We start from the raw sequence: 22,850 nt of genomic DNA on the forward strand, positions 1-22,850 counted from the left end.
GATAACACTTTTTGATGCCACGGAGATCTCAGGAGACCCTATGGCCGCTTTGCTATTAACCCCTTCCACGCTCATGACGAGCTGGGCTCGTCATGGCGTAGCCTCCTCGCACGCTGATGACGAGCCCAGCTCGTCATGTAAAGTGCGTTTTTGAATATCTCAGCGCATGAGCAGAATTCTGCCAGCGCTGATGCGGTTAAATGCTGAGAAAGCATTTTATAGGGTCTTCTGGGATTTTCTATGGGAATCGATGATATGGTTTGGGTTGGGGGAGGCCTTTAGTAAAGCAATTCAGGCAATATATTTGGCACCCACCGCTCGCCTAAGGCTAAATGGTGACCATACTCTGTCCTTTATTATTCAGCGGGGAACCCGGCAGGGGTGTCCATCTTCACCCCTGCTATTTTGCAATATATATGGACCCTTTATTACGGCTATTTGAGGCCAATAATGGAATCTCCCCAGGGCATTGAATCGAAAGTTTCAGCCAACGCTGATGTGGCCATCGTTACTACGGATACGTCTTCGGCATTGACGGTGGTAGAGTCAATAGCACAAGATTTTGGCACATATTCAGGATATGCTCTGAATCGGACTAAAACGCAAGTTATAAAGAACTAGGGGTCGATTATGATGGCGGACGGACCTGCGTCCTTCCGAAACCCCCGAGGTGGAGGAACCGTCCGCAGGGGCAGCGGCGTTCCCTCCATTGCAATTAGGATGTGACCGCCACCCTGGCGGTCACATCCCGTATATTTAACATTGCGGCGGGTGCTGCTTTAAGCAGCACCCGCCGCAAAGTTAAAAGTGCATGCTGTGCATTTGCATGCACAAAACTGCAGGCACCGCGCGGTGCCAGCCGCATTGTGCATGCACCTGCAGGGGGGTACCATAGGTACCCCCCATGTGCACCCCCACCACCCCCTTCACCCTGGGGGCCCGCAACGGGCACCCAATGCAAGGACCGTATGCCTTTTCGTGGCAGCATTGCCACCACGGAAAGGCATAGCCCCCAGCACATCATAATATGGCTGGCGGTGTATGATAGACACTGCCACCATATTAGAGCTTTTCCGCAGCGGTCGCAAGGCGACCGTGGCGGAAAAGCGGCGGACGGCCTGTCCGTCCGCCACGGTCCCCCCGCCATTGTAATATGGCAGGGGGGAAATAGGTGGCGGACGGGCAAGGATGGCGGACGGCAATCCGTCCGCCATCCTAATCGACCCCTTAGTTTGTTAATTGTGAAGATCCTCGGGTCACAGATTCAGCAGTGTATCTGGGAATTACGATTATGTCTGACTTAGAGAGCATGGTAGCCAAGAACATCGAGCCAGTAATCAGGAAGGCTAGAGCTGGTTTTGACAGACTAAATATTCTTCCTTTATCACTAGTTGGATGATGTAACATGGTGAAGATGATGTTTTTGCCAAAAATTCTTTATTTGTTTAGGGCAATCCTGCTGGAATTTCAAAAGCATTGGTTCATTACCCTGGAAAGTATTATTAATCGATTTATTTGGGCACACAGGAAAACCAGTAGGGCTCTCCGGTTTATGTCTTTACCACAGGAGAAAGGGGGTTCTCATTTCCTGATTTTCAAAGTTATTATTGGGCTGCTGCTCTCCAATACATGGGTATATTGTTTGGGTCACTTTCCGGGGATGTGGAAGGGGAAACAGAACTCCCTGATGTGCTGTTACTGGGGGAGCATGCAGAGAGCTGTTTTTGGAAATTTACGGAGCACAGAAATTAAAAAAGGATGAAATTCAAGACTCTTCTAGCTGCTTTTAATTTCTTGGGGGTGATTAAAAAGAAAGATTGGGCTGGGGAGACTTAATCATTACACTCTGCTTTATAAAAAACCCCACTTTTCCGGAAATCTTTTCAGATGAGCTCATGGCAGTCTGGGCAATGAAGGGGGTTCGGAGGGCTGGGGATCTAATAGCAAACGATGCGTTTTGCCAGTTTGGCGATATTCAGCTGGAGTTTGGGTTGGAAAGGGGTAACTTTTTTAAATATTTGCAGTTGCCTAGTTCCTTTGGTAAAAGATTGTTTTTTTTTAGTGGGTTTAGCAGAAATAAAATCATAGACACTATCAGGGGCATTACTAAGGGCACTATTCGGTTATTGTACGCAGAACTTATAGCATTATACCATTTTATGATCCATTTTATGATCCACAGTAAAGCAGACTATGGCAACGTTACCAGCATTGCATGGATCAGCCACTCCCTGCTGCACAGTTTTGTACCACCTAAAAACAAACTATACAGTGTCTTAAGTTAGTGAAAGTACAACACCTTTCCTTCTTTTACATCAGTTTCTTACTAGAGTTTTTTTGTATACTCTATATAAGACTTCTATAGAGCAGTGAAATTAGAGCCCTGCAATCTACACTTAAATCTGTAGAGTAACATCCTTCTGGGGATCTACAGAGGTCTATCATGGGACTTTCTGGTGGGGTCAGGACAGTCAATACATGTATTATACATAATGCCAACTAACTTCAAATTGTTGTAAATTTGAATAGTGGGGTCTCTCCATTAGCAGACTGGTTATCATAAAAACTAGGGTCAAATCAATTAGTTTAAATGCATGTTCTAAGGTACTTTGATAATCTGTGCCAGAGGCTCCAGACACAGGCTTAAATATAATTTTGAACAGCTCTTTAAGTAATTAAAATAAAGTTTGATGGCCCCTGGAGGTAAAGCTTCCTCAATGTACAACACATTACCAGCTGTGTCATTCCTTGGGAGAGAGGTGGTTGACACTAATACTAATTGGGTTGATGTAGACGTGACCTGTCTTCTTTTGGAGTGAAAGTGTCCATCATCGAACCTGGGGCCTTCGAAACTGAAGTTGTAAATGCAGAGGTCTTCAAAAAGGGGCATGAAAATATTTGGAACCTTCTTCCATCTGAGGTGAAGGAGAGCTACGGAGAGGACTTCTACCAAAACCGTGAGTTCTTGACTCTTTTACGCAACTTGTTGTGCCAGCATTTGTATTTTCGAGGTTTCCTGAGAGCAGAACAGTCTTTGCTAGAGCAGTGCGATAAATTACTTGTGATGATGTATCTAAGATTGTCTGCATCCATAAGGCAGTGCCAAAATTCTATTTCAGCTTCGTGTTCTAACATCTAGGGTCAGACTGGCCTATAGTGCCAACAGACAGTGCCCCATGGTCTGGTATGAGATTAAGTCTTTTGGCCGTTATTGTTTAGCAATTTGCGGGCCAGTTTCATGTCCAGGTGGGCCAGGTTTACAGTGGATTCCCCTTATGTTACCATAAACATTGTCTGCAGCAAAAACAAGAGTATGTAGTCTCCCATACCTTGCAATATACCTATACATTGTCTCTTTACAAGTCCAAAACTGGCCTGATTTGCAATTTTCGGCTACTTTTATACATATTTAATTCCCAATTAGGAGCCAGTTTTATTTTGAACCAGACCTATGTTTGTCCCCAGTCCGACCCTGCTGTAATCACATCTTCTCCCCCAGCTCCCTGCTCTGCTCTGCCAACCCATCTCTACTTTATCAGTGTCCTGCTATCACGTCCCCTTGTTTTTCTAATTATGTCCCATTTCTTTGACTACTCCTGTCTTCCATTTTTAGGTCCCACTCCTGAAAGGGGATACCTCATTTTACCAGCACTTTAAAAAAAGTACCTGTAAGAAGTAGCTCAGAGAGGGAACACCAGGCCAGCCAAAGCCAATGGATAGCTTCATTTCCCCATTTGTTTTCCAGTTGGTGATTGTATTTAAGTAGTCCTTGTGCTAGACTTCAGGGGCAGCATAATGAGTGTAAGAAATTAGGATATTAGTTCTACTGGATGTGAGTCCTGCATAAGTAAAAGGTCCACAATTGTCTTCTAACTGGGAATCCAGTGCAACATTGCAGCACTTGATCTTTCTGGGTAACAAAGCAGAGCATTCCAAGGCCTACTCAGTGAAGGTGGTGGGGACTAGTAATCTCCATCCGCTGATATGCAATAACGACACTCAATAAATTAATGTCTAGTCAATGTTTTTTGTTTGAAAACTGAAAAGTACACCTATTACACAAACACGCGCACACACGCAGAGAAATTCTGTGCATTAATTTACAAATATATACAGTAGTTAGATGAAAATATGTTTGGTGACACTTTTATATCACATCATCCCTGGTGGGTGCTCACCCTAATCACAATACCCCCAACCGATACCAGATACAACTTCACAATATAAGGGGATGGTATAAAGCGGGCCTATTAGCTTTGTCAAGGGGTCTCCATATCAATATATATGGCAAGCATATTGGATTTGTCGAGGGGTCACCAAATCATAATATACGGCAAGCTTTTTGACTTTGTCAAGGGGTCACCATATTATAATGGCAGTACTCGCAGATTAAAAATCACTATCATATCAATAGAATTGATAACCATATTTAGATGCAATCATTATCATTAATAAATACTTCACAATATTTCTCCATAATCCTACTCAGTAACACATGTTAAATAAAGCATTACAAATCAAAACAACATGGGTCAGAGTCTTTCTTTTACTGTATGTAGGAAGGTGGAATCTGACTGCATGGTTTCCCCCACTTTTTTCCTGGTGTTTTGACTTAGTTTGGCTCGGATCCCTGCTAATCAGGACCCCAGTCTATCTGCTTTCCTCTTTAAAATGATTGCATGTACATTAGGTACACTCCAGATTGGTTACTGGGTTACCCTTGTGAGTCCCTAGGATATGGTACCTTAGGTACCAAGGCCATAGGTACCCCAGAGGCCTACCAGGGACTGAAACATGTATTATGCCACCCCTAGGAAGCCTTCCAAAATGGCAACACAAGTCTGCTACTGCAGCCTGGGTAAGGTGGTGCATGCACCCCTTACTAAGATATGGGTTACTTATATCTACCTCTAATCACTGATGCATATAAACCTATAAGTCACTCCTATGACAGGCCTTATCAATCCTGAAGGCAGAGCGCTTGGTTTTGTGTGAGAGGGTGCCCACGCATGAGCAGGACCCCTCTGCAGCTTTCGGAATCTATTCTCTGTAGCTGTTCTGTGATGCAGCCAGACCATATACTCTTAAGTGCATTATAACATCGGAGGTAAATGCTAACTTTGGAATGGCTGCATGGAAACATGTTGTGTTTGGCGTCAAATACTTAGGAATCCCATACTTTGCAATATACCTATACATTGTCTCTTTACAAGTCCAAAACTGGCCTGATTTGCAATTTTCGGCTACTTTTATGCATATTTATTCCCAATTGGGAGCAGTTTTATTTTGAACCAGACCTATGTTTGTCCCCAGTCCGACCTGCTGTAATCACATCTTCTCCCCCAGCTCTCTGCTCTGCCAACATCCATCTGGTGTTTTGACTTAGTTTGGCTCGGATCCCTGCTAATCAGGACCCCAGTCTATCTGCTTTCCTCTTTAAAATGATTGCATGTACATTAGGTACACTCCAGATTGGTTACTGGGTTACCCTTGTGAGTCCCTAGGATATGGTACCTTAGGTACCAAGGCCATAGGTACCCCAGAGGCCTACCAGGGACTGAAACATGTATTATGCCACCCCTAGGAAGCCTTCCAAAATGGCAACACAAGTCTGCTACTGCAGCCTGGGTAAGGTGGTGCATGCACCCCTTACTAAGATATGGGTTACTTATATCTACCTCTAATCACTGATGCATATAAACCTATAAGTCACTCCTATGACAGGCCTTATCAATCCTGAAGGCAGAGCGCTTGGTTTTGTGTGAGAGGGTGCCCACGCATGAGCAGGACCCCTCTGCAGCTTTCGGAATCTATTCTCTGTAGCTGTTCTGTGATGCAGCCAGACCATATACTCTTAAGTGCATTAGAACATCGGAGGTAAATGCTAACTTTGGAATGGCTGCATGGAAACGTGTTGTGTTTGGTGTCAAATACTTAGGAATCCTATCCCCCCCACCAGTCCTGGCGGGGGGTAGAATTCCACCCTTCTAGAAGGAGAAGACAAGTAAACACTTACCTAATCGGTAATAGTTTAAAAGAGCCCCAGCATCACAAAATGGATGCTGCAGCCACAGGCACGAGTCCGACCTCCTGCTGCTGGACGAAACTCTGGCAGGGGAGGCCTGGACAACAGGTTTCCTGTCACAGGGAGGTGTAACCACCTCCCCAGACAGGCCTTAGTGTCTTGGGGCTGGGTGGGTGCATTGAGTGAATGCTTTTCAGACAGTGCTGGGGACACACTTGGTGTCCCTGTGCATACCCCAGTTTAAACCAGTTGGAGGGGCACACAGGCCCTGCTCTGGCACAAAACTGGACAAAGGGAAAGGGGTGTAACCACCCCTTCCCTGGATCCACCCACAGTCCAATCTCTAAACTTAGTATAAGTATGGGAACCCAGTCATTAGGACTTTAGATTACCCTGGACGAAACTCTGCAACATATATCCTGGACCTTCGGCATTCTATTTCGATTAGAAGACGGAAGAATCTCCCTTGGGGTCAAGGAGTGACTCCCCTGTTCAAACAGGCACCAAAGAAGCATCTTGCTGGTCTGGATTTCCAAGGCTCCCCATGGATCCCGCCGGATTTGCGACTCAGGACATGGATTTCCAGACATCTCAGAGGCCAACATGAGATCGCAGCAAAGCTGAGACCCCCAGCCATCACGAGAGATGTGGGACCAGAACTCCTGGACACCGTGCACATTTGTAAGTTGTGGATTGGGCTACTTCTAGTCCATTCCCCGAGCACCATTTGCACTGAAGATTGTGGGCCTACACTCCACGAGTGTTCCGTGGGCCCGCTTCTAGCATTTCCGCTTGAGGCTCCTTCGCGATCCCTGGTCCGTCCACTGGTGGGTTCCCACAAAGGTAACTCTTCTGTTTCTTGGGCTTTCCTGGTTCCTCCAGATGTGCCCTGACTCCCCTCCAAAGGCTTGTTGGGTCCCATCCGGAATCTGACACAACAGAACTCAACATCCTTCATGGGACAGCTGGAATCCAGCTCCTGGTTGTCTTCAACGCCTCCTGCTCCTCGTGGCTGAAGAGTCAAGCTTCACCTACTTCACCTGCAAGCACCCGACATTGGTTGGCATCTTCTCTTCGCCTTCCTGGTCACTGGCTAGTGACCCATATGCTGTCCCCTCTGCTTTCAGGTTCTTCTTGACTCCGATCCAGGCTTGGATCCCCCCGGACACTTTCGACTTGGTCGCCTGCAGCACTTTCTCGCAGCTCGCCATTGAAAATGACAACAAAACCAGACACGAAAGACACCTATGCACCCGGCTTCCCTGGGTGAGGTAACACAAGTACTCCGGTGCTCCCGTGTGTATTGACTCTAGAACTTCCTAGTTCTAAAGGGGTTTGCTCCAAGTCCTCTTCTAAGTGTCCTTCCTTTGTAATTTTCCAACCGCGACTTTCCCCGTAGAAGTAAATGGTGATTCGTGGCTGTGTTTAGACACTGCATGTGTCCCCCATGGGTCCCCTGTGTCACTACCATGGGTTTTTCCTGGGGGCCCCAGCAGTTCTAAAAGTTCTAGGCCTTGTATCTATGTCAGTCGTGGTTCTTATACCACTTTCTTAGTATTTGGTTTGTGAGGCCCGTAGGGCTAAACATATACTGTACTAATTTCCTGTGTGCTAAATAAGTTTAACTGATGTCCTTTTGCCTCTAGCCTCATAAAAGACTAGAAGAGTGTGTTTAGGATAAATTAATTTATTGTATCTATAGTGGCCAATCAGACAAAACTTCTCCTTCTATTTTCCTTCGTTTTGTCCGATTGGCCACTATAGTATTGAACCTCGGATGGCTCTTGATTATTTGACCAGTAAGAAAAGTATACTGACATAGTTGATTACTACTTATGCAGTCTAGCTTGCTATCCGCGTAGACTGTGTTACTACTTATCGCAATTTATAGTTTTGATAAGTTGAATCTGAAAATTAGAGACTGGTTTATGACTTTGCCAATTTAAAATTGCTACATTAACGCGCCTTAATGCGCTTTTTAATAATTATATATATCATTATGCACCTGGATTCCAAAACCTCTTCAGGGTGCATTCACGTTCTAACTCCGTGAATAATTGACTAGACTAATATGGCGTCTCCAGGAAGACGAAACTCTGTCAATGTCCTTCTTTGATTTTTGGGAAATCGGAACGCTAGTTCTCACGTGTGTATTTAAACGCCGAATCATGGCGTTTACGATTGTTTACACCTGACGAATTGAACGTGAAGAGGATGGAGCACTCTCCCGGTAAGTGAGGATAATGGTGGGGCCGACTTTGTGAATATTTGCATGTGGGTCGGTTACTATGGGCCGGTAATGCTTTAGCTGTATACAGTCGTAGAAGAAGTACCTGAGCACGAGTAAACTGCCTTGGGATATGTGCCTCAAGTTACCTTACGTGATACGCCTTTTGTAAAAATATATATAAGGCTCACCGGTATATAGTACGAAAAGGGTGAGCACGCGGCTTTGTCCATGAAGAGACTTTTGGCGTTAAATATGTTTTGTTTTCCGTAGTGGTTTGAACAATTAAGATGATGAGAGTGTTATAGCGGAATATGCCGGTTTTCCGTAGTGATTTAAATAACTGAGGCTTCTATCATCCGGGGTTACATTTTATTGTTTACCGTGTTTTCCGTAATAATTTTAAATTGTCTTAGTTTCGAATGAACTGGAACTACGATTTTAGCAAACTAGCGGTTTTGCACTTGGGGTGCTAATGAATTGCCCCTCTTCGCTTATATTAGTTTCGTACTACCTCGGGTTACATTTTTGTAATAATTTGATTGCACATGTGGGGTGTTTACACATTTGTGTTTCTCCCCCATAGGTGTTAAGAAATGAACTTGAATATATGTCTTTTAAGACGAATTTGGCAATAAAATATATATTGTTCATAATTAAATTTGTTCTTCCTTTCAGATACAAAAAATTGTTATTCCTTCTGTGAAAACCTTGATTTATGGAGCCCTTTTGAGGTAATTTATTAGTAGATCGCATAGGAGTGCTATTTGACTCAGGTGAAATTTAATGGCTTATCAAATTTGGATATGAACCTAATTTCTCTTAGTGATTTAACCTCTAGACTTGTTTGACTCTGATTACGCACTAGGAATGGAAAACAACAATAAAAGTTTATACTCTGGCTCTGGATACAACTAAAACTTATTTATTTTAATTGCAGTATTCTAAAAACCATATAAAGATTGAAAATAATCTGGAATGATACTGATATATCTGTAACAGAATCCTTTCTATCGGCGAGTGTGTTTCTCATGAATAAGTTCCTTGCAATGGCATAGTTTAGAATTAGGTTCTTTTCGGACACTAGTGAAACTTACTATCAACTTATTTTCTTTCTTGCACTTTGGCCCCCAGAGCGACCGCGTAGCGGACGCGCACAGCGGGAGCACCAATTGAGCGTCGAAGGTGCGCCAAAGGTAAGCCCGTCTGCACCCGTCCGCGCCTGGACCGGGCCCAGTGCCACGACCCCTGGCTCCCGCAGACACCAGCCCACCCGCCGGATCTATGACGCCACCGAACTCTACGCACTCAACACCGGCCGAATCCCGGGATGCTATCGAGCCACCCTGAGACGCACTCACGGACCCATCTGCTGCCACTCCTGCAAGTTCACCTGCATCCGGACCTGCACTGCTCCAGCACCGACCAAGACCAAGATGAGCAACAACAGCAGCCACCTGAAATGCATCCTGCTCAACACCCGCTCCGTCCACAGACACGCCGTCGAGCTCTGGAACCTGCTTGACACCACAGCCCCAGACGTCGCCTTCCTCACGGAAACCTGGATGAACGCCTCTTCAGCGCCCGACATCGCCATCGCTATCCCAGACGGCTACAAGATCATCCGGAGGGACCGCATCAACCAGACTGGAGGAGGCATCGCCATCATCCACAAGAACACCATCCGCATCACGACCAACACCGACGACACCCTCGCACCCGCCGAGCACCTGCACTTTCAGGTCCACATCAACCCCAAGACCACCCTCAGAGGCAACCTCATCTACAGACCCCCGGGACCACACACACAATTCAGCGAGGACATTGCCGACTTCGTCAGCCCGCACGCCCTCCCCTCCGCTGACTACATCCTCCTCGGGGACCTCAACTTCCACTTGGAGAACAACAACGACCCCAACACCACCACCCTGCTGGACAACCTCGCAAACCTCGGACTCAAGCAGCTGGTGACCACCCCCACCCACTACGCCGGACACACACTCGACCCCGTCTTCTCATCCAGCAAGGACATCGCCTTCAGCCACGCCACCGGACTCCACTGGAGGGACCACAGCTGCATCCACTTCACCTTCAGAAGGACCACGATCCACCACCACCAGCAACAGGTTGCACGCAGAAGCTGGAACAAGATCACAACCGACCAGCTCGCGACTTCCCTGAGCAAGAACCCACCCACCAGCACAACGAACCCCAGCCAAGCGGCCACCAACCTCACGAAGTGGATCAGCGACTGCGCAGACGACCTCGCCCCCCTGAGGACCCCGCCTAGCAGACCCGGCAGCCAGAGAGCCCCATGGTTCACTGACGAACTCAAGAGCTCCAAGAAGAACTGCTGAGCCCTCGAGAGAGCCTGGCGCAGAGACCCAACACCGGACAACATGACTGCCCTCAAGCTCGCCACCCGAAAACACCACCAAATGATCCACGCCACCAAGAAAACTGCATTCAAGGAACGACTGGACAACAACGCACACAACAGCAAGGAACCCTTCAACATCGTTAAAGAGCTCTCCAACCCCAACGCTGGAAACAACGACATCACCCCTTCGCAAGACCTCTGCAACTCCCTCGCCGCCTACTTCCACAACAAGATCGCGGACATACACAACAGCTTCAGCACTCAACCGACGCACGCCACGACCGAACCACCGCCCCCCACCACCACCCTCTGCGCCTGGACCCCGATCAGCACCGAAGACACCGTCCGCACGATGAACTCCATCCACTCCGGATCTCCGACCAACCCCTGCCCTCACCACGTCTTCAACAAGGCCGACGCTGTCATCGCACCCCACCTGCGGGACATCATCAACACCTCCTTCGACACCGCCACCTTCCCGGAGAGCTGGAAGCACGCCGAACTCAGCGCTCTACTAAAGAAGCCATCAGCCGACCCCACCGACCTCAAGAACTACCGCCCCATCTCGCTGCTCCCGTTCCCTGCAAAAGTCATCGAGAAGACCATCAACAAGCAGCTGGCCGCCTTCCTCGAGATGAATGGATCCCTCAACCTCTCGCAGACTGGCTTCCGGGCCAACCACAGCACCGAGACCGCCCTGATCGCAGCCACTGATGACATCCGAGCCTTGCTTGACAACAGAGAAACAGCAGCCCTCATCCTCCTAGACCTCTCCGCGGCCTTCGACACTGTCTGCCACCATACACTAGTGCAGCGCCTCAGCAACGTCGGAATCCAGGAGAAGGCACTAGAGTGGATCATCTCCTTCCTCTCCGGAAGGACACAGAGAGTCCGCCTCCCCCCGTTCAGATCAGAAGCCACCGAAGTCATCTGCGGCGTTCCTCAAGGCTCCTCGCTCAGTCCAACCCTCTTCAACGTCTACATGAGCCTCCTCGCAAACATCGCACGCCAGCACAACCTCAACATCATCTCCTACGTGGACGACACCCAGCTGATCCTCTCCCTCACCAACTACCCCACCACCGCCAGAGCCAACCTTCACGAAGGGATGAAAGAGGTAGCCGAATGGATGAAGAACAGCCGCCTGAAACTGAACTCGGACAAGACGGAAGTCCTCATCCTGGGATCTTCACCCTCCGCCTGGGACGACTCCTGGTGGCCCCCCGCCCTAGGCAGCGCACCCAAACCAACAGACCACGCACGCAACCTGGGCTTCATCCTGGACTCCTCCCTCTCCATGACCAGACAAGTCAACACCGTCTCCTCATCGTGCTTCAACATCCTGCGCATGCTACGTAAGATCTTCCGGTGGATCCCCACCAAGACCAGGAAGACGGTCACCCAGGCCCTCGTCACCAGCCGTCTGGACTACGGCAACTCCCTCTACGCCGGAACCACCGCCAAACTCCAGAAGAGACTCCAGCGGATCCAGAACGCCTCAGCACGACTCATCCTGGACTTCCCCCGTCGCAGCCACATCTCCGGACACCTGAGAGACCTGCACTGGCTCCCGGTCAACAAGAGAATCACCTTCCGTCTCCTCTCCCACGCACACAAAGCCCTACACAACCAAGGCCCTGGATACCTCAACAGCCGCCTCAACTTCTACGCTCCCAAACGCCAGCTTCGATCGACCGGCCACGCCCTCGCCGCCGTCCCCCGCATCCGAAGAGCCACCACAGGGGGACGGTCCTTCTCCTACCTCGCCGCCAAGACTTGGAACTCCCTCCCGACCCACCTCCGCCTGACCCAGGACCACCTCGCCTTCAGGAAGCAACTCAAGACCTGGCTGTTCGAGCAGTAGCAGACCCCCCTCCCCTAGCGCCTTGAGATCCTCAGGGTGAGTAGTGTGCTATATAAATGCTTTGATTGATTGATTGATTGGTGGCTGGTGTTCTCAGTGAATACTATCTTCTTTGCACCGCTTTTCTTTCTTTTCTGGGACCTCTGGTTGACTTAAAGACATGGTGAAAACATGTGTCTTCCCAATCACTACAGGTGTTAGTTAGTATTGTTAAAAATATAAGGCATTGTTCATATATTTATATATATTCTTTATTTTATTTTATTGTAGCCCTGAAGAAGTCATTGGGAGACTGTTCCCTTGATGAAACACGTGTTGGCATTGTTTTTTGGCTACGCTCGTTGTGTACTGTATGACTTATGAAATATGGAATGATGAACTTCTAACCACTTGAAGAAAAAGAGAAAAAAGAAAAAGAAAATAAAAAAAACTGCTAAAGAATTTGAAAGCAAAGATTTCGATTTGGGTTTTCTTCTTTTTTCTTTATAAAATACTGTTATCTGTGAAATTGTGCTCGGGGACAATATCTATTTTCGTACCACTAGGATAGCTTTCTATAAGGTTGTCTTTCACCTACCATCAATAAGGGGTCGTTTGGACTGGTGCAAGGTGCCCACTAGAAGAGAGGACAGCATATGCTAGGCCAACTTCTCACAACCATGTGCCTACTCTCCCCATGTTCAAGAGAGATTGAAACACAATATGTAAATGATTGTAAAATAATAGATTCACTGTCTAATTCCTAATATGCTGACATAGTCTTCTAAAGACCAACAATTTCCACACAGTGTTTTACAATGAGAAAATGTGGAATGTAAAATATAAACCAAAAGCATGTCTGTAATCTAAAGTGATGCATATGTTTATTTTTTAACCTTGCAGTTTACAATGGAATTTATGCAATAGAAAAGATGACTACCAACCTATCACTGGTCACAGACTGCATGGAGGACGGGTTGACAGCAGTTTACCCAAGAACCCGCTACACAGCTGGCTGGGATGCCAAACTTTTCCACGTGCCACTCTCTTACTTCCCCACTATATTGGTGGATACTATTATTGCCAAACTTAAATAGATTTACATTTTAGAGGGTCAGCAGGAGAAAGTTAGTATTTCAGTGCCTGGCCTTGCTTTTTCGTAGGACTGGCTAAGGTGCAGGTTATTCCTTTCTCTCTCTTTCACTATGTACACAGTGGTGCTGGAACAATTTTCAGAATGGGGGGTGCTGCCATTAATGTTATATCACTAAAGTCATAGGGCTTGTGAAAAACATAAAAATGAGTGTAGCAAATGTGCCATGGCCATTCAGCAAGAGAGTAGTAGGGGTATGGCATGCATCTGGTTGTGCTTTTTGGAGCACTGGTGAGATAGAGTCCTGTCATTTACAGAAAAGCACATTTCTCCTGAAATTACCATTAAATGTACATAGAATTTGACTGGTAATACTATACAGCGCACAAACGAAAATGCATGGAAATTGGGTTTCAACAAATATGTATCATTTGTGCTTCAGCAAATAAAGTGTGTTGATTTGTTCTGATCCTATTAAAATGTGCTTCATTAGTGGCTTCCTAATTGCTAATATAGTTTTAAATATTTGTATAGTTCATTCACATGTATTTTAATGCTGAAGCAGACATCCCGCAGCCTTGCCTCCTCCTGTACTTCAGCAACATTGTGACCTAGGTCACTTTAAAAAAATGGCTTTGCAGTCAGAGAAATACAAGTAAATACAAGTTTTCTAATTAGCAGAGATTTGTCAGCTTGACATTAGATGTTTGTGTTGGAACTGCATTGAATGTGACAAGAAAAAAAACACAATGTAAAGGCATTTTGTTGTGATTCACCTTCTGAACTCCAGCATTTACATTTTTGGGGTTCCTGAGGCACCCCTCCTTCCAGCATCTCATATGTGTGTATGTTTTAACTACCATGACAAGTTATCTTCTACTTCAGTGGGGCAATCATGGCAGGGTTTCTCCCTTGATGCACATGTGCATGGTTATATAACCCACATTTCCACTGACTTTACAGAAAACAAATATTGCAGACTTAATCCTTGAAAATGCGTCTTCCTCTTGAGTGACCTATCGTCTATTCGAAGCAGCTGTCTTTTTCTTGTGTATTGTAGCTTCTTTATAGGTCTACCCCTGTTTCAGGGATTTTTTTTCTATATCTTGTATATAGTTGACTTTGCTCTATTCCTTTGGTGACCACTCTTCTCCTTGGTTAAATTTGGTTCTCTTTTGCAACATATCCTCCTTCAATTACCATTTTCTTTAAGAGCAATCTACCTTCTCCGTAAATCAAATCACACTTAGTATTTTTTTTAACTTTCTTTTGATTTGAAGTTAACAGTTTCGAACTTAATACTGTGTAGAGCGCTTCACGTCCATTGACCTTGTTATATAATTCCAATCTTATCTTTATTCAGGACTTCATGTAACACAATGTGATCAAAGCTATTCCATAACCCTCAACTCCACAGTCCACGAAACGTAACCTATTTAAGTCTTTATTTAACAGTGGATTGTGAGATCAAAGAAATATGCATAACTAGTGAAAAAGTAAGTTTCAAACAATCGATAACAAAAGAATCAGGAGTAAGATTGAGTCTTCTTTTCGAAAAACTGTCTTTTTGTGGAACTCTCTTCTGTGTGGTATCAATCACTCGACACCTGAATACTGCTGTCACATTGATGGTGGCCTGGAAATCTGAGGTTACACGAAGAATTTCCCTCATCTCTTTTCCTCCCTTATTTACAAGTCATGCTTTACCCTCCTTAACCCTTGTGTGCATTACTTCTGTTTCTATAACTAGTTCAAGAGAGACTTTTTTTAATGGAAACAAGTTTGAGAATACATGAATCAAACATGGGGTTTCGTTAAATTATTGAGTGATGGTTATTTCCCAAAATATGTTTATTTCAAATATCTATTACTGACGCTAGACTGTTATCTCTTTCTCTCTCCCTTTCCTAGAAAGTCTCTCTTTGGCTCCTCTGCCATCAAAAAGAACATTCTCTCTATTCCTTAAACTGAACTACCCACATTTAAAATTACAATGTCTTTCGTAACATATTCATGAACCACTCTAAAGAACTTAGCCTTTTACAATGTCTTTCGTAACATATTCATGAACCACTCTAAAGAACTTAGCCTTTTGTGAGTGTTGTGGAACTATCCTTCTCAAAAAATACCAATTACTTTTGGGCGAGGGTCTAAGGCTAATTTTAGAGACCAGCGTGGATACACAGCCCTATAGATATCAATGTACAACAACAAAAGTATCCACAGGTCTAAACAAACATTGTCCAATTTCTCATAAAACATTAAACAACCCACTCTGAATATAAAGAGAGATCTTGTCTCTTCCTTGGATACCCATCAGTTACCAAACTTGGTGATCTTTTTCTTCATCTGGGTTTCCTTGTCCATATTACTCAAGGCTTAACCGGGGCTACAAGCTTCTTCACAGCCCACAATATGCCCGAGTATGTGATCCCTACTGAAGAATGGAATCTTACCAGATGTGAACAGATGGTGATCAAATGGGATTTTATGGTGCAGTGCTAAAGTGAACAAAGTGAAAAGTTTTCAGCATCCATGGTTAACTAACTCTAACCGTGCTTTCTTCAGGACCTAATACTGAAATGCTACTGCAATGAAAAAATTGTGTATAAAAACCATATACAATATAATGGATCTAAAGGATACCACCATAGTCACCCGATTCACGGTGTGAACAGAAATCCTTCCTCATACAACATCCTTTGACAGACGGTGTCTTATTCTTCAAAGGAAGCTGACTCACCCTACCTGGCAACGGCTCAGGATAAACAGGCGGCACCGCTCTGACCGTCGGTACCCCGTTACCGGCAACCAAGCCATCAGGAAGGTTAGAGTTAGTTAACCATGGATGCTGAAACATGTTGACCATGTTAAGATTCTAGATAGTTATTTGTTAATACTATCTCTGCACTGTTTTTTAGTTTGAACTATGAGTTACATCAATAAAGTTAGGTCTCTCATAGATCAATTTTAACACTTTTCACTTTGTTCACTTTAGCACTGCACCATAAAATCCCATTTGATCACCATCTGTTCACATCTGGTAAGATTCCATTCTTCAGTAGGGATCACATACTCGGGCATATTGTGGGCTGTGAAGAAGCTTGTAGCCCCGGTTAAGCCTTGAGTAATGTGGACAAGGAAACCCAGATGAAGAAAAAGATCATCAAGTTTGGTGACTGATGGGTATCCAAGGAAGAGACACAATCTCTCTTTATATTCAGAATGGGTTGTTTAATGTTTTATGAGAGATTGGACAATGTTTGTTTAGACCTGTGGATACTTTTGTTGTTGAACTATCCTTCTCCCCATTATGGAAAGAACTATTGTGTTTCTTTCCTTTCAGACCCCTATTTTAGGATATTCGATCTTTAGATAAACAAAACATGTTTTCACGTTAGGTCACCCACATTCAAGTTATTCTACAAACCACTTAATTTTAGAAAAATATCTTATTGCTTCAGTTTGCAATCATCCCTTTTGTTAAGTCCTTTCCCAGTGTGTATCACTTAAAAAGTATACAATTTTAAAATGTTCTTTGACTATCAACTAAGCCAACACAATTTGGCTAAGTTGACCCTAGAATCCCAGTGAGGTCGCCTTCCCTCTACATCCTCCTGAAGGTCAGTAAAGTGAGTACCATGAGTAGTTGAGTGAGTGAGCTATTTAAAGGCTTTGAAAATGTATGGACCAATATATGAAAATAAGTTATTCCTAATATTCTGGTGACCACTTTAGCCTTTTGTACTTAATCTCACTCTTCCTTTTGACAATCTCTCTCCATGTTAGGTAACATTTGGTTGCTTGGTTTCCTCAGCTGTTTCCTTGTTAAACTAGTTTTATTCTTCATCAAACATTCTTCTCTTTCATTGACCAATTTTCTATCATTTTACCTAGTCTACGTTATCAACCACTCCTTTATTCAACTACATATTCTATTTGCTCACACATTCTTCTATTTCTCCTGTCTTCTCTTTTTCAACCAGACCGTTTCTCTGTTCAACCATTATACATTTTATTACACAGTTCTTAATTTGATCAATATGTCCAACCTAGTTTTGCTCAAATAATATTCTCTTTGTGAAACTGCCTTCTCATCCAAGCCAAGAAACAACTAAGGGTTGGCTCTGATCAGCAAGGCTGAGCCATAACAGTAACTAACAAGGGAGAATTGCCAATGCTGATAAACAAACAGTTCGTGTATTTTTAAATAAAGTACTTGAAGTGAAATTCAAGACCGAGAGCTAATTAATAACTTTTATTCTTTTTAAGAGTTTTAACAATACACCAAGTTATATATTTAACGATTGCATATTCCAAAAATCACACAAACAAAAAAGCCATATTAAACAGGGGATGAGTATTCAGGAATCATTCAGCATATCACACATATCCCAGACATACACGGTACAACCATTCGAGGGAAAAAGGGGTACAATTGCTAAAAGCAATACAAAAAAGTTTTACAATATTTACAAAATAGCACACGCTGAAACAAGAAAAGAAATAGAGAAAAGAAGCCAAGGTCTGCGAGGTACTTCACAACCTAGTTGCTTAATAATTAATCTAATAAACAGTACATTCCTATGAAAAAAGGTTATGTGTTATTTGAAACAGGTAATGTACAAGGAAATGAGGACAAGCAAACAATAATAGTTCATAACATCCGTGCTTGTCACTGTTGCAGACAACTGTATGGCTATGGCCTACGCGTTTCGAATCCCATTGGATCGTGGGGATTCTCTTCAGGGCCTGGAGTTTTCTAGAAAAATAAAGAGAAAACCAGAAAAGGAAAAGAATTACCACATACTCCAATTTTTAAACAATAGAACCACATCAGGCACTTAACTCAGTGACCACTCCTTGTCCACAGAAACTTACCAAAGGGCAACAGTAAGCGAAACTTGGAGGGGCCTCAACTTTATACTTAGATGGAATATGCCAGAATCTGGAAGGGTTGAAACATAGCTAGAGTCAGGGATTTCGAAGCCAGAATGGAGGCTGTCGACGGAACTGGGGGCTGTACAATTACTTACTTTCATAAGAGAGAATATCACAGGGGAGAGAACACAGTGGAGACCTGTGGGGGAATGACCGTATAGTGCATCAGTACAACCTCTTTTAGATGAGTCAAAAGAAGTAATAATAGCAAATGTATAGTTGGTCTCACCTGTTAATTATGTTGCTAAAAGTTCATTTGAGCCGGGGGTAGAAGAAAGTCGAGCTTCTAAAGGAAATCTTAAGTGGTGGAAAAAACTTGCACCTTTCGACCACATTAGAAGCTTCCTCAGTGACCCTCCTGTTTTCTCCTCAGTCACCTTAAGTGAGACAGCTACCACTTCCAACGAATCAGACAAACTCATTCGTTTGAAAAAGAAGCAGATTAGGACAGACCTTCATGGTCATTTTTTGTTGCAGCACCTCCGAGAAGGCACCATCCCGGCTGGTCTTCAAATTAAGAACATTCCTGTAATTTTTACAGAGGACCCGATATTCAAAAAAGGTTTCTCCATGATAGAAACCAAATGTAGCAGAGACCTTATGATGCTGACAGTTGAGACAGCTGTCAGAATATCTAAAGAGGAATTAGCCGAAATTGCGAAATTAGAGTCCGAAATTAGTGGTAATCCTACTATAGCAGACGCGAAGGCCCTTTTGGAAAAGGTTGCCAAAGAAATACAAGAGTTCAAAGACCACACTATAACTCAAAAATCCAACCAATTCGAAAAAGATAAAAAAGGTTTTTCATTAGAGAATACATACCCCTATCTACAAGCGGATTTCTATTCCAAAGCAGAATCCAGACGTTTCCTTCAAGGAAACCAGGGTAGGTCTCGTAGACAATTCATTTCGTTCTCCGATACCTCCTCGTCGGGTACTGACAGCGAACCCACTGGCAATTACAATCGCCCAAATAGAAATCGCAATTGGAACACTAATCAACAGCAACAACAAAATCAATCTCCGAATTTTTTAGGGAGAGGCCAGACACTCCCCAGGGGCCGGGTGAGAAGCAACATCCAATGGGAGATGAGAACAAGACGACAGCATTACAAAAACTAAAAGCGTCGCCTATTTTCAATCTGTCTAAAAAAGTTCTCACACCAGACGAGGAAAGCATCCTAGCCAAAGGATTGTCATTCGTACCCTCAAAAAGGACTGACTTCGTGAAAATGAAGTCAGAATTCATTGAATTTTGTAGAAAATTACGTCTGACTTTGTTTTTTGGTGAAAACCCCATCTCCCAGCCTTCGGAGGTCACCGGCCTAAGGAATAAGTCCACCTTTTGCCCGCCAGCAAACAAAGTTCCCAAAAACCTTTTGATCTTTGAGAAAAGTGTATTGTCTGCCATAACAGCTATGGAAAAAGAAAAGAAATACATTAAATATAATACCACTAAAAACCAAATGACGGCTCTAAACAACTTGAAAAATGATAACACCGTTATCATTAAGCAGGCCGACAAGGGCGGTGCTATTGTAGTATGGGACAGCCAGGACTACACCTCTGAAATCATGAAGCAACTACAGGACCCCACCTGCTATAGAAAGATCAATAAAGACCCGACCACGGACCTTCAAAACGAACTTTTCGCACTTGTGCAGGAAGGATTCGATCTAGGTTTTGTTGGTCCCAAAGAATTTGAATATCTGAAAACTAAACATCCCAAAATTCCCATGTTTTACATACTGCCCAAAATACATAAAGATCCTGACCATCCTCCAGGCAGACCCATTGTGGCAGGATGCGGTTCTGTACTAGAGCCGGCATCCAAATATGTTGATTGTTTTCTTAAAGACTTTATGATCCAGGTTAAATCTTACCTACAAGACACCACTGATTTTATCAAAAAACTAGAAAACATTGACTTCAGTGAAGGCAGAGACAGACTAGTTACCTTAGATGTAACTGCTTTATACACCCAGATCCCTCAGGATGAGGCTATAGCAGTTCTCTCTCATTTCCTTGACTCCAGACCTAGGCCCATGCGTGTGCCTACTAAATTCATTGTGGATCTGGCTACATTCGCATTAAAAAAGAATTACTTCTGTTTTAATGGTGAATTTTACTACCAAGTCAAGGGGGTAGCCATGGGCTGCCCCTTTGCGCCAGAATTGGCAGTATTGTTTATGGATATGTACGAGAATGCATACATCTATAACAACAATCCTTTCAGTCAATACATCGGAGCATGGCTCCGTTTTATTGACGATGTTTTTATGACATGGACAGGTGATAGCGACACCCTTGCTAACTTTCATCAATGGCTTAATGCCAGGACTGCCGACATAAAGTTCAGCATCTCTGAATCCACTAATAGGATTGCGTTCCTCGACGTGGAGGTCTTCCCTTTTGAAGGGAAACTGGCCACCTCCTTATTTATTAAACCAACTGACCGTAACAAGTCGCTGATGTTTAATAGTAACCACCCACGCAATCTAAAAGAAAATCTCCCTTATGGGCAGTTCCTGCGTGTCCGCAGAAACTGTACCTTTACAGATGATTTCAAATTACACTCAGAAAACTTAACATCTAAGTTGTGTGAGAGGGGTTACCCTAAAAAACTTGTAAAAAACTGCCTTAGGAGAGCCCAATGGACCCCACGAGAGACACTCCTGGAACGCAAACCTAAATCGGATTTAAAAAAGCAGGTATGCGTCACGACTTTTTGTCCTAATGCCAATCGGCTGAAGAAAATCATAAAACAAAGTTGGCATCTGATAAAGGATTTAGATGAAAGCCTCGTGAATGAGCCCCTATTTGCATTCAAAAAAGAAAACAATATTGCCAACCACATAGTCCGAGCAGCCATGCCTGCCCCTAAAACCTTAACTTTACGTCAAATGATGGGGATGCCTCCCATCCTCGGTCATCACAGGTGTGGGACTTGTCTGTGCTGTGAATCCACTGTAGAAGGTTCTTTGTTCCAGCACAACGGGATTTCTTGGAAACATGATACAGTAAGCAACTGCAAAAGCAAGTTTGTTGTCTATGGCATTACATGCCCCTGCCAGCTACTATACATAGGCAAGACTAACCAAGAGGTCCGGCAGCGGATCTCACAGCACAAATCTAGGATCAAAAACAAAGTTGAGAATGCCCCTTTGGTGCTACATTGGACACGACTGCAACACCGAGTCACTGACCTAAAGTGGACGGTGATCTCTAAAATAAAAAAAACCCCCGTGGAGGAGATCTCAATCTAGCTCTGTCTAAACGTGAAGCCCTTCTTATAGTTAAATTTGATACTGCAGTTTCGGGGCTCAATGAATTGAGTGAAATCTTTAAGCTGTAATCCATGCTACTGGCCCTTTATTCTTTCAGCTAGGCTGTTACCCTGGAGTCTTCCATTCCGGTCCACGTTTTACTTCCTTCCCTGGTTTAAGCTGTGGGCGGATCGCCCCACCAGGAACATATAAAAAGAGAGATCAGTTGAGCCAAAACTTGCTATCCCGCAGGAGCCAGTGACCGGTGCTGACCGCTTATGTTGCCGCCGAGTTGTAGGAACTGATTTTAAACTCTTTTGTAAGTACTTTGCTGTGCTAAACTTCGCCGGTTTTTGACCCGTTTTTTAATGGTTGAGTTCACGTTTTTTCCCCCCTTTTTTGTCTCCTGTGTAGTTAAACTCTTCTAACCAGTTTTGCCGGATTATAGACAATTGATATGCCGGTAAGCGCCTTCTAGCACTTGCAGTAATTTCCCCGTCTAAAAGGTCACGTTTAAACTATTCACTCGCATCCTGTCATTTTTTCCAGGCGCCCGCCCTGGGCCACATTGTATCCACTTTCCCGGAGCTGCTCTGGGCTACATTGTATCAACCTTAACGGAGCTGACCTCCGAGTGTTGCGCCCTCCCTCGTGGTAAGACGCCGTTCTTCGTGAACACCTCTGTCTGCTAAAAAGTTGCTCGACAATTTGTTGAATCGTATCCACTATTTTTTACTTTCAGACTGGTCTACACGTCTTACGGATAAAAAATACAAATCTGTTACCAACCCGGCTTACACCCTCGAGTGTTGCCGTTTCACGCGGTAAGATGCCGCCCGGTGTAAACAATTTCTGCTTGCAACTCTGTCGCCTGACTACATTCTAAAGTGCTTTCTCTCTTGGGTTATTATTATGTTTTAGAGTCCTCAACTGTTAAACGGACCGAAAGGTGCAAGTTTTTTCCACCACTTAAGATTTCCTTTAGAAGCTCGACTTTCTTCTACCCCCGGCTCAAATGAACTTTTAGCAACATAATTAACAGGTGAGACCAACTATACATTTGCTATTATTACTT

General features: G+C 44.3%; 1 pseudogene; it reads left to right on the forward strand.

The window, feature by feature from the left end:
- LOC147684906 (retinol dehydrogenase 16-like) overlaps nt 1-13,572 on the forward strand; it is a 54,840-nt pseudogene extending 41,268 nt beyond the window's left edge.
- Nucleotides 13,573-22,850: the final 9,278 nt, after the last annotated feature.

The sequence above is a fragment of the Lissotriton vulgaris genome, chromosome 10 (genome assembly GCF_964263255.1).
Source record: "Lissotriton vulgaris chromosome 10, aLisVul1.2, whole genome shotgun sequence".
Taxonomy (NCBI): Eukaryota; Metazoa; Chordata; class Amphibia; order Caudata; family Salamandridae; genus Lissotriton; species Lissotriton vulgaris.